This window comes from Bos javanicus, chromosome 12, assembly GCF_032452875.1.
Source record: "Bos javanicus breed banteng chromosome 12, ARS-OSU_banteng_1.0, whole genome shotgun sequence".
Classification (NCBI taxonomy): Eukaryota; Metazoa; Chordata; class Mammalia; order Artiodactyla; family Bovidae; genus Bos; species Bos javanicus.
This window is the reverse complement of record NC_083879.1, coordinates 22,065,605-22,077,695: the sequence shown is the minus strand read 5'-3', so window position 1 is coordinate 22,077,695 and position 12,091 is coordinate 22,065,605. Positions and strand designations below refer to the sequence as shown.

The following is a 12,091-nucleotide window of genomic DNA, read 5'->3' as shown; positions in this document are numbered from 1 at the left end:
TAAAATTAACTTACTCCAAACACCCATCCTTGTTCCCAGTCATTCACACAACTCAGCCAACACCAGCTTCCAAAGAATGAACAAGTAGCTGCCAGTTCCTTCTAGGTCATTCTTTGTCAGAACAGAACTCTATAAGCCTCCTATCCAACGTTCAAAACCCTAAGGAGAGGGGCCCTCTCTTGTGTCTTTACATTCCCATGCCTACGTTCTTCCCACAAGACTGGCCAGCTCACCATAGATATTTGTGAAATGAGTTGAATTAAGGTAAGCCTCATACACCAGGGTTTGGTTTTCTGAGGAATCCCCCAAGTTTTTGAGGAATGGTGGCATGACCTGAACAGCACCAATCACACCATAAGTAGAGATGAAGGTTCAGCTCCACAAACACCACACCCCTCAGCCCCGCCAGGCCCCATTGTTTCCCGAGACCAGAAGTCAAGTACTGAGATGCAGGTTTTCTGGAACACACCTCCCTGGAATTCCCAGCATATGTTGATTCTGTGAGTAATCGGCAGACACTGGCTACCACTATCTGTCATCAGATAATATCCTTTTCCTCCCACTAGCCAACTGGATCGTGAACCTGAAATACCCTTAGAAGGATATTTTCATTTCAGTTCGAGGTCTGGCTGCAGCCTCAGCCAGGCAGGCAGGAGGCAAGGTCACCACCCATCCCTCCCAGCTCTGGGAGGTGAAGCACGGAGCTCTCATGGCCAGGGCCATGTCAGCCCACATCCACTCATCACAACGACATCCGCCTTGCTCACCAGCCAACTTCCTCTAAACTCTATTATTTCAAGGTGCTTGGCTCATTCTTATTCCTGTAGGGTGGCCCGAGGTGGTGACTGTCTTCCACATGTCACAAATGAAAGCTGTTTCATTTTCTGTTGTCTGGCATTTCTCATACACTAGCTATATGACCTGGTTTGCCACTTTCTCTCCCAGGTTCTTCAAGAATTTCTTTCCTATGTAGCCACTATGGAAAACAGTATGGACGTCCCTTAAAAAATTAAAAATACAGTTACACTATGATCCAGCAATTCCATTCCTGGACATACAGCTGGAGAAAACTCTAATTTGAAACAATACATACACCCGCAACGTTCACAGCAGCGCTAGTTACAATAGTCAAGACATGGAAGCAACCTAAATGTCCATCAACAGATGAATGGATAAAGAAGATGTGGTCCACACAGACCATGGAATAATACTGTCAGAAAAAAGAACAAAATAATGCCATTTGCAACAACATGGATGGACCTAGACACTGTCGTACTAAGCAAAGTAAGTCAGAGAAAAACAATATCATATGTGGGATCTAAAAAAATGATATAAACGAACTTATTTATAAAACAGAAACAGATTCACAGCCAGAGAAAGCAAACTTATGGTTACCAAAGGGGAAAGGGAATTAGCAGATACAATTTACAATATGTAAAGTAGACAAACAATAAGGTCCAACTGTATAATACAGGGAACTATATTCTATATCATATAATAACCTATAATGAAAAATAATATATAATATATATTCAGTTATATATATATAGGAGAAGGAAATGGCAACCCATTCCATTATTCTTGCTGGAAAAGCCCATGAACGGAGGAGCCTGGCAAGCTACATACAGTCCATGGGGTCACAAAGAGTTGGACACGACTGAAGCAACTTAGCATGCATATACATATATATATATACACATATGTATACATAACTTAATTGCTGCACACCAGAAACTAACACAACACTGTAAATCAACTATACTTCAATAAAAAATAATCATTTGGAGGAGACTTCCCTGGTGGTCCAGTGGTTAAGAATCTACCTGCCACTTCAGGGGACACAGGTTTGATCCCTGGTCTGAGAAGATCCCACACGCTACGGGACAACTAAGCTCCTGTGCCGCAACTACTGAAGCCCGTGAGCCTAGAGCCTGTGCTCGGAAACAAGAGAAGCCACCACAGGGAGAAGCCTGAGCAGCACAACTAGAGAGTAACCCGTGCTCGATGCAACTTGAGAAAGCCTGCGTGCATCAGCGAAGAGCACGCAAACTGCAACAAAGACCCACTACAGCCAAAAATAATAGTAAAGATATTATTTTTTATAAAGAAAGAGTCTTTCCTGAATGTGATTTCTAAATACTGGTCTCCAATGTGGGGCAGCAGAGGTAGATTTCTCATCAAAAACATTCCACTGGTTCACACTAGTAAGAGACAGATGCCCCTCGACTTCTCATGGTCTATGCCCCTTGGAGTGGGCAAAGTGGGAGGAGGGCCAGAGCTACACCCGGGGCAGCAGGTGCACAGAACAGAAGTCCATCCTGCTGGGGTCTAGAGGTGACAGCAGATGTGTCCCTCTTCGCTAATTAGAGCGTCAAGGATCCAAGCGTGTATCCATGACTTCTTTTCAAAGACCGTATCTTCTTAATGTCCTACCTCGTTTATTGTAAACTGAAATGTTTTGTTACAATTCACATGTTTAATTACAAAATATTTGTATGGACTCCTTATGCAAACGCATGACAAATTCTTCCTGGTGCATTTATATATAGGTGCTGTATTATCACGAGAAGGAGATGGCAACCCACTCCAGTGTTCTTGCCTGGACAATCCCAGGGACGGGGGAGCCTGGTGGGCTGCCGTCTCTGGGGTCGCACAGAATCGGACACGACTGAAGCGACTTAGCAGCGGCAGCTGTATTATCAAGTACATGCTGGATAAGAGAGAACTTCTATTTTGGCGAGGCATGGATAAGAACTGAATCCTCAATTTAAAATGATAAAGGAATAATTTATCATGACATAGCTTCTGGCTCCTTCCATCTCCAACCCTGATTATCTTGTGTCAAGCACATATTTCTAGTGCCGGGTGCCTTAGCACCTGTTCTTATGAAATATCAGCTCATGGTGCTGGTGGGGTCAGTACAATGGGCACTGGGAGTGTTTCTGGAAACCACGCATAAATCAGAGTGGCCAGAGATACTTAATTCTACACAAGAGTGACTGGGAATCCCATCAATATATGCTTCTGACCCAAACTAAATGCTTGCCCTACTCTACTTGCTTTAGTCTGGTCCCTAAAATGCCTGCAGCCACCAATTCAAGAAGTATATGGAGAAGAAGTCATATGGAAAGTCAAAGTGGTCTTAACCAACTAATATTAATTTCTCTTCGGTGTACAAGTTTTACAAAAACACATGACCATGGGAATGGACACTTGCCTAGAGCCTTCACACAGCTGTCAAAACAAAGGGTTCTGAAGCTGAGACTTGACTACCTTTATGTAAATCCACTCTGACATCAACCAATCAGAACAGATGCTGGGTGTAAACAATCAGCTCCATCATCTGGCACATACTGGCCAAATGAACATCCCTGAATTCTGACTGCTGACATTCATAAATATCCACAGATGATAAATGTCCATAAAGACCTGATTCTCATTCTAACTCATGAAAAGTTCTGTTTTGCCTTCTTTTCTTTTATTAAAAGTCAAGTGGGCCTTAGAAAGCATCACTATGAACAAAGCTAGTGGAGGTGATGGAATTCCAGTTGAGCTATTTCAAATCCTAAAAGATGATGCTGTGAAACTGCTGCACTCAATATGCCAGCAAATTTGGAAAACTCAGCAGTGGCCCATAGGACTGGAAAAGGTCAGTTTTCATTCCAATCCCAAAGAAAGGCAATGCCAAAGAATGCTCAAACTACTGCACAATTGCACTCATCTCACACACCAGTAAAGTACTGCTCAAAATTCTCCAAGCCAGGCTTCAGCAATACGTGAACCACGAACTTCCAGATGTTCAAGCTGATTTTAGAAAAGGCAGAGGAACCAGAGATCAAATTGCTAACATCCGCTGGATCATCGAAAAACAAGAGAGTTCCAGAAAAACACAATAAACTGTGGAAAATTCTGAGGTAGGTGGGAATATCAGACCACCTGACCTGCCTCTTGAGAAACCTATACGCAGGTCAGGAAGCAACAGTTAGAACTGGACATGGAACAACAGACTGGTTCCAAATAGGGAAAGGAGTATGTCAAAGCTATATGTTGTCACCCTGCTTATTTAACTTATATGCAGAGTACATCATGAGAAATGCTGGACTTGGAAGAAGCACAAGCTGGAATGAAGATTGCCGGGAGAAATATCAATAACCTCAGATATGCAGATGACACCATCCTTATGGCAGAAAGTGGAGAAGAACTAAAAAGCCTCTTGATGAAAGTGAAAGAGGAGAGTGAAAAAGTTGGTTTAAAGCCCAACATTCAGAAAACTAAGATCATGGCATCTGGTCCCATCACTTCATGGGAAATAGATGGGTAAACAGTGGAAACAGTGGCTGACTTTATTTTTCTGGGTTCCAAAATCACTGCAGATGGTGATTGCAGCCAAGAAATTAAAAGACACTTACTCCTTGGAAGGAAAGTTATGACCAACCTAGATAGCATATTCAAAAGCAGAGACATTACTTTGCCAACAAAGGTCCGTCTAGTCAAGGCTATGGTTTTTCCAGTGGTCATGTATGGATGTGAGAGTTGGACTGTGAAGAAAGCTGAGTGCCAAAGAATTGATGCTTTTGAACTGTGGTGTTGGAGAAGACTCTTGAGAGTCCCTTGGACTGCAAGGAGATCCAACCAGTCCATCCTAAAGGAGATCAGTCCTGGGTGTTCATTGGAAGGACTGATGTTGAAGCTGAAACTCCAATACTTTGGCCACCTGATGTGATGAGCTGACTCATTTGAAAAGACTCTGGTGCTGGGAAAGATTGAGGGCAGGAGGAGAAGGGGACGACAGAGGATTAGATGGTTGGATGGCATCACCAACTCAATGGACATGGGTTTGGGTGGACTCCGGGAGTTGGTGATGGACAGGGAGGCCTGGCGTGCTGCGGTTCATGGGGTCGCGAAGAGTGGGACACGACTGAGCGACTGAACTGAACTTTTATTAGACAGTTCATTCTTGCCTTCCTTTAAACTCTCTCATCTTCTGCATTCTTAATTTCTCATTTTGTTATGATGTTGCAAATTGATCAGGGAAAATTAAACACTTTAAAATATGTGCTGTGATAAGGGGCTTTATAAAGGCAGGATCCAGAACAATGGATCTCCAAAATAGCTAGGAGACCTAGAAAAACAGTAGCTCAAATGAAAAGGCAAAACAGGCAGATCAGGAAAAGGAGGCTAGGAAGCAATAAATTGATGACCCAACCAACCAACTTATGAGGAGTCCTAGAAGCATTTTCCAAGTCATTGCCAGCCCTCAGATTGGGTCAGGAGCCAGACATGTCTGTTTGTTGGTTTCTGCTCAACAAGAACGTAAGGCTGTTGAAGGCAAGGGCAGCATCCTTTATCTCGTGAGTCCAGCATGTACCATTAGATTTATTACTCGGCCAGTGGATGAATGATCAAGCATGGGACACGGTCCTTGTTCGTTGGTGGTTCAGAGTCACTGGAAACCTTGGCAAGTGTGATTCTGGCAAAGGTGAAGTAGAGGAAATCAGATCAGAGAAATTCCGGAAGAGCGTTGTTTATTAAGGAAGCTCATTGTGCATGCATGCTGCAGGATGTTGGGAGCGAGGGGGGAGGGGAGCGCAGCTGTAAACAGGGACAAACATCTGGCTTTCATTTTATAAAAGAAGGTGTCCAAAAAGAAGGGCTAGGACCCAAAGAGAGAAGCAAGCTGGGAGGCAGGAGGCAGGGCAGGGGAGTGTCAAGATGAGGGTGACAAAGGGCCTTCATGAAACCAGTGACTTAATGTGTACATAATGTGGGGTCCTGAAGCATCTCACATGCCTCTTGGCCCCTTGTGGGAAAGCGCTTACCTCAAAGGCCGTGACAGATGAATGAGTGCCCCGGTGAGAATGAGCGACAGTACAGGAGAGACTCTTTAACCTTCTCCTAGAGGAGGAAGGTGAGGTCATCAGAGATGGATGAGGAGGCAACACATAATGCCTACAAATAGCAACAGCAGGATCAGATGCTTGAAAAGGTACTGATGGGTAATGAGAAGAATTCTAGCTCAGCCCAATGAAAGAACACGGTAGCTTTTTCAGACTCTTCTCTCATCACAAATCATTCGTTCGTCTTCTTCATTGTTCTCCAGGACTGCCATCCTCCCATATCCACTCAGGATTCCTAAACGTGACAAAGCTGCTGAAACGGTTAGCACCATGCCCACAAGCAGTGAGAGGAGTTGTTCAGCCGCCCAGTCGTGTCCTGCTCTTTGCGAACCCATGGACTGCAGCAGGTCAGGCCTCCCCGACCCTCACCAACTCCCGAAGTTTGCCCAAGCTCATGCCCATTGCATCAGTGATGCCAGCCAGCCATCCCATCCTCTGACGCCCTCTTCTCCTTCTGTCCTCAGTCTTTCTCAGCATCAGGGACTTTTCCAGTGAGTCAGCTGTTCACATCAGATGAGGGAACATTACAACCTAATTAATATCATTTTGAATGTTTAATTTGCTTGAACCTGATCGTTTCCTCACCTTTTACCCCAAAGTCGACAATAGCCTTTCCTAAGATGGGTGCATATTCTACCTAAGTTACTCATAACCTTTAATTTCATCTCTGTTAACTGTGTCTCCTTCCCCAGTTGTCCTGATCTGTGTTGAGCAACTGTGTTAATGTAACTCTCCAAGGTGCCAACTTCCCCAGACTAATACAGTGTCGCACATAAATTGAATGTCTACCCATCCACTCATTCAGGTACAAGAACCAAAAAGAAGGATGTTCATTTTCTCTTCAATGAGCTTTTTCCACTTTTTTTTCCTTTATGCCTATTTGATTCTTTGAGATAAACACAAAGTGAACAGAAATCTAGAAAGAGAGAGAAAAAGAAGTCCATGCTGGAAGCAAAAGATAGAGTCTTTTTCTATTTCATTGGCTGGCAGCAAAGCCTGAAACTCCATCACTACGTTGCCTGGCAACCTAGGAAATATTGTTCTGATTAAACAAAAATTATCTGGAGTAAATTCACAATAAAACGGCTGAAAAGCATTATATTATTCTGCATTCCACCATTAAGACATTTGTAGCAGACACCTTGGGATGGTTCACTCCTGAGAAAACAAGAACAAATATACTGACATCAGCAAGAAGTCAGGAAATGCACTGAACTGAGGTCAGAAGTCCTGGGCAAGGCTTATAACCACTGGGGGACTTGGTTGTTTTTCTTTTTTTTTTTTCTCATGTGCCTTAAAAACAAGTGGAATTAATGAACTGTGACAGTTCGTGATTCAAAAGGAACAGTAAAAATGGAGAGCATAGTACCTGTCAGTTTTTGGAATGATAGCATTTACTCTACCTGTGTTGGTCAAGAATGAGGATACGTGCCTCAAGGGTGAAAGTCATCATTTCAACCTTAAGTGAAACCCACAGTGGGGAATGGTTGGTTTCCAATAGGCTACTGATGCTCTGTTATTACAAGAAACTCTCTTAATTTAGAAAAGCGGACACTCGGCATTATGAAAACTGCTCATCTCATTAAGACAAAAATACCTCCTAGAAATTTCTTCAAGACTATTCTAATGAGTAATCCCAGTGACAAGGAGCTCTGGTGAATTTAAAGCAACTTGTTTATGGAAATCACGAATGAATAGATCATAAAGTTCTCCAGAGATGCTGCAGTAGAAAATTTAAAACTCCAGCAACCACGCTTTGAAGAGTACTGTGTTTCAGTTAAGCAGCAGACCCTGGGGACTTCCTTGGTGGTCCGGTGGCTAAGACCCTACTGGATCGAAGCAGGGGGCCGGGGTTCGATGCCTGGTCAGGTAACTAGATCCCACATGCTGCAACTAAGAGCTCCCATGCTGCAATAATAGATTCTGAATCGCATTCCACAACAAAGATCGAAGATCCCACATGCCACAGCTAAGACCCAGCGCAGACAAATAAATAACTAAACAAAATTAAAAATAAAAAAAGCAGGCTCTGGTTTTAAATCTTAACTCTACCACTTGTACTGGTTGAGCTGTTTTTTCAACTCTCTGCCTCTCAGTTTACCCATCCATAAGTGGGTGTAAAGGAAATACACACCCCTTTTATGGTTATTGTAGAAATAAAATGAGTTAGTAATATGTTTAGAATAGTGGCTGACACATAGTTAGCTGCTGCTGTTATTTCTGGCATGAGCCAATGATTGTTCCTAGCAGTGTTGGAGTCGGATGAACATGGATTTCAAGCCCAGCACCACTGGTTCTTAGCAAGAGCCCTTCGGGCAAGCTTCTTAACCTCTCTAAGCCTTGGTTTCTTTGTGTGTAAAAGGAGAATAATCATAAAGTACCTCGTGGAGGTCTTGTGAAAATTAAATGAGATCATGCTTGTGACAGGCACAGTACAATGTAGCTACTGTGAATTATTACTGTCCAGGATTCAAGAAATTTCTCTGCAATTTCTTTAACTTCTCATCGGTGCTTTTTGCATGTCGTAAGAACTAACAATGTATGCCAAGACATTTCAATGAGGAAAGAATAGTCTTTCAACAAATGATGCTGCAACAACTGGGTATTCATATGCAAAAATAAATGAGGTTGTACCCCTTCCTCACATCGTAAATAGGAATTAACTCAAAACAGACCAAAGACCAAAAGAGAAGAGTTAGGGACTTCCCTTGAGGGCCAGTGGTTAAGATTCCACACTCCTGAGACAGGGGGCGCAGGTTTGATCCCTGGTCTGGGAACTAAGATCCCGAGCACTGCACATCACAGCCAAAAAATAAATAAAACAAAAATAGAAGAGTTAAGCTATTAAACTCTTAGAAAAACCACAAGCATAAATCTTTGTGGACTTGGATGAGGCAATGGTTTCTTAGCACCAAAAGCGGAAGCAACAAATAACAATCTTAAAATGGACGAATCAGACATCATGAAAATCAACAACTTTGGCACTTGAACTGACACCACCAAGAAGGTGAAAAAACAATCCACAAAATAGAAGAAAATAATTGTTAATTCTATATCTAATCAGAAGCTTGTATCCAGAATACACAAAGAACTTTTATAATTCGATAATAAAAAGATAAATAACCCAAGTAATACATGAGCAAAAGGTCTAAACAGACATTTCCCCAAAGAAGATGTACAAATAAATGGTCAGAGAGCACATGAATGATTCTCAAAATCACATCAGGGAAATGCAAATCAAAACCACAGTGAGATATCATTTTACACCAAGTAGGATGAATACAATAAAAAAGGAAGACATAGCAAGCGTTGGTAAGGATGTAGAGAAATTGAAACACTGCTAGTGGGGATGTACAATGCTGCAGCCACTTTGGAAAACAGCCTGACAGTCCCTCCAAGTGTTAACATACAATCCAGCAATTCTACTCTTAGTTATACACCCAACAGATTAAAAATATATCCACACTAAAATGTGTACACTAACACATAAAGCAGCATTATTTGTAATAGTCAAAAAATGGAACAGGGAGCTCAAACCCGGTGTTCTGTGACAACCTAGAGGGGTGGGATGGGGTGGGCGGTGGGAGGGCGGTTCAAAAGGGAGAAGACATACATACACATGGCTTCTTCATGTTGATGTATGGCAGAAACCGATACAATATTGGAAAGCAATTATCCTCCAATTAAAAATAAATAAAATATATAATAATTTAAAAAGTGGAAATTAATGTCCGTCAACTGATGGACATTAGGAAATCAACTCTGAATACTCATTGGAAGGACTGAAGCTGAAGTTCCAATAGTTTAGCTACCTGATGCAAAGAGCTGTCTCATTGGAAAAGACCCTGCTGCTGCTGGGAAAGATTGAGCGCAGGAGGAGAAGAGGGTATCAGGGGATGAGATGGTTGGATAACATCACTTTTGGATTCCAGAGGTGGGAGAGAATACATTTCTGTTGTTTTAATTCACCGACATTGTGTAGGTACTTAGTTCCAGCAGCCGGGAAAATGACCTGAAAGGATGGATCAGGCACCACTGAACCCACAGGAGAAAGATATTGGGAGACAATTCTCCATACCTCAGGAGAGATGTACTCCACCTGTGCTACCTGTCCCAACCATGGGACTCGGCAGGTGAGAGGGAGAAGCAAGACTAGACTTGGGTGAACTTCCCATCGTCACCACTGGCATCTTGGAAAACTGTGGGCATGGATGATTGCCCACCTCTTTTTGTGCTGGGTTGTTCAGCTGCCTCCTCGGTGGGCAGACACCAAAGTCAGGATAAGGGTTATGACTCCATGGACTAATGCCGTGGCTAGTAAACTCTTAGTGTCACCGATCCCTTGGAACACAGGGTATAATCTAGGGATCTTCTCCCAAGAAATACGTGCACATTTCCCCTCAAAGCTGCATAGAGTTTCAGAAATTTCACAGGTCCCCTGAAGCTTTGATTATCTAATTCATCTATAATGAGGGATATGGCTGAATTGAAATGTACACTGTACACTTCCCACAGTGGTGAGTAGCTTTGTTTCTGTATATGAGTACCCAGCACAGGGAGGAGGACACCAAGTCCTTGGCATCAGACAGATTTGGAGTCGAATCCCGGCACTCCCTTTCACTAATAAATTGATTTAAACTCTCTCAACATCCGTTGTCTTGTCTGAAAAAGGAGAAAGAGCAACACCTACCTCCCATGGCTATGTGAGAATAAAACAGAAGTTACTTACAGACTTCCAGTGGGTCCTGGCCGTCCCCTGAGTAGGGTTTTGCTCTCTTGTAATCATTCAAATGGCTGTTGTTGGGTGGCTGTCACCTGCAGTGGATTATAAGCTTCTGCAGAGTTTATTCACAACTGTATTCCCAGGGGCTCTATAATTGTTGAAAGAAAGTTTTGCTCAGCACAATGCCTGGGGCATGGCTTGATAAATGGTAGCTCTTATTAACACTTAGCTCATACTGATAAACAAAGGGACGGCTTGCTAGTCAGCTAAAGGTTATCTGCTGAGACCTTTGACCCCAGAAATGCACTGAGAAAATAAGTGGACTCCATAGAAAAGGAACAAGGCTTGTGTCCTGTGTTGCCATCTCTAACGGCGATGACTCAGTGTACCACCCTCACAGTTCACCAGGAGTCGAGCTTCTTTCCCCAGTTCTGGTCCACACAGCAGCCTTAAACCTCGGCCCTATCTGCGAGTCCAAATGAACAAGACACCGCTGCCAAGTGGGAGGCTGTATCACCCAGGGTGGGAGGCCTAGCCCTTTCTCAGCTAGGTGTTACTTTTGATTTCCTTCAAGTATGATCAAGGTGGGTGAAGTTGGGGGCTGCTGGAGGCTGTAAGGTGTGGGCTGGCTGAGTCAGTGCCGGTCAAGTTTCCCTTGGGAAATTCCCAGGGGGAGGAGGTGGGGTACACGCTATTATCAGCTGGGAAATTAACCAGGCATGACTTCCAGTTCAATGGGTGGATTATAACCTGGATCTAATGACTGGATAGAACGCTGGGGTGGAAGTGAAATCCATAGAATGAAGTCCTTCGCCTTGACCCACTCTGTCTGCCAATATTATTTCCCACCTCTCTAGCTCACAAGAAATGTCATTAGCATAAATAAAATGAAATGGTAAAGATATATTTTAAAAAACTGTAAAAGTACTTATGATATAGACAAGTGAAATATAAGCGAATTGGGTGAATTTTCATGTTGTGTTACTTTTATAAGCAAAAAGACATTGTAAGAAAAATATTACTAAAGAATCTTTATGTATGGCATTATGAATATTATTATTATTATTAGCCTCCACTTTGCACCAAGGAACAGGTTCCCTTATTCTGGGGGATAGAGCTGAAGCCAAAGATTTAGGGTCCTTGGGTAATTTTTATTAGCCAATCCGAAGGAGCAAAAAAAAAAAAAAACAAGGGCAACCCAACAATTAAAAGATATCTTAGAGGGACTTCCCTGGTGGTCCAGAGGCTCAGAATCCATGTTCCCAATGCAGGGGGCCCAGGTTCGATACATGGTCGGGGAACTAGATCCCACATGCTGCAACTAAGACCCAGCACAGCCAAGTAAATAAGCAAATAAGTATTTTTTTAAATGCCTTAGAGACATTTTAAGCTTCCTCTCAAATCGTCATGTTTTAAATTAACATGTATTTTAAACTCTTAACCCAAGTCCTAAAGAGTGATTGGTAAATAA

At 42.8% G+C, this 12,091-nt stretch overlaps 1 long non-coding RNA gene across 1 annotated transcript in view; it reads right to left on the bottom strand.

Annotated features, from left to right (window-relative positions):
* The window catches only part of LOC133258286 (uncharacterized), a 388,335-nt gene extending 376,499 nt beyond the window's left edge, over positions 1 to 11,836 (bottom strand). The window contains exon 1 of the long non-coding RNA XR_009739909.1: positions 10,627 to 11,836. This is a non-coding gene — a long non-coding RNA (uncharacterized LOC133258286). The remainder of the gene's footprint in view (positions 1 to 10,626) is intronic.
* Between the last annotated feature and the right edge of the window lie 255 nt (positions 11,837 to 12,091).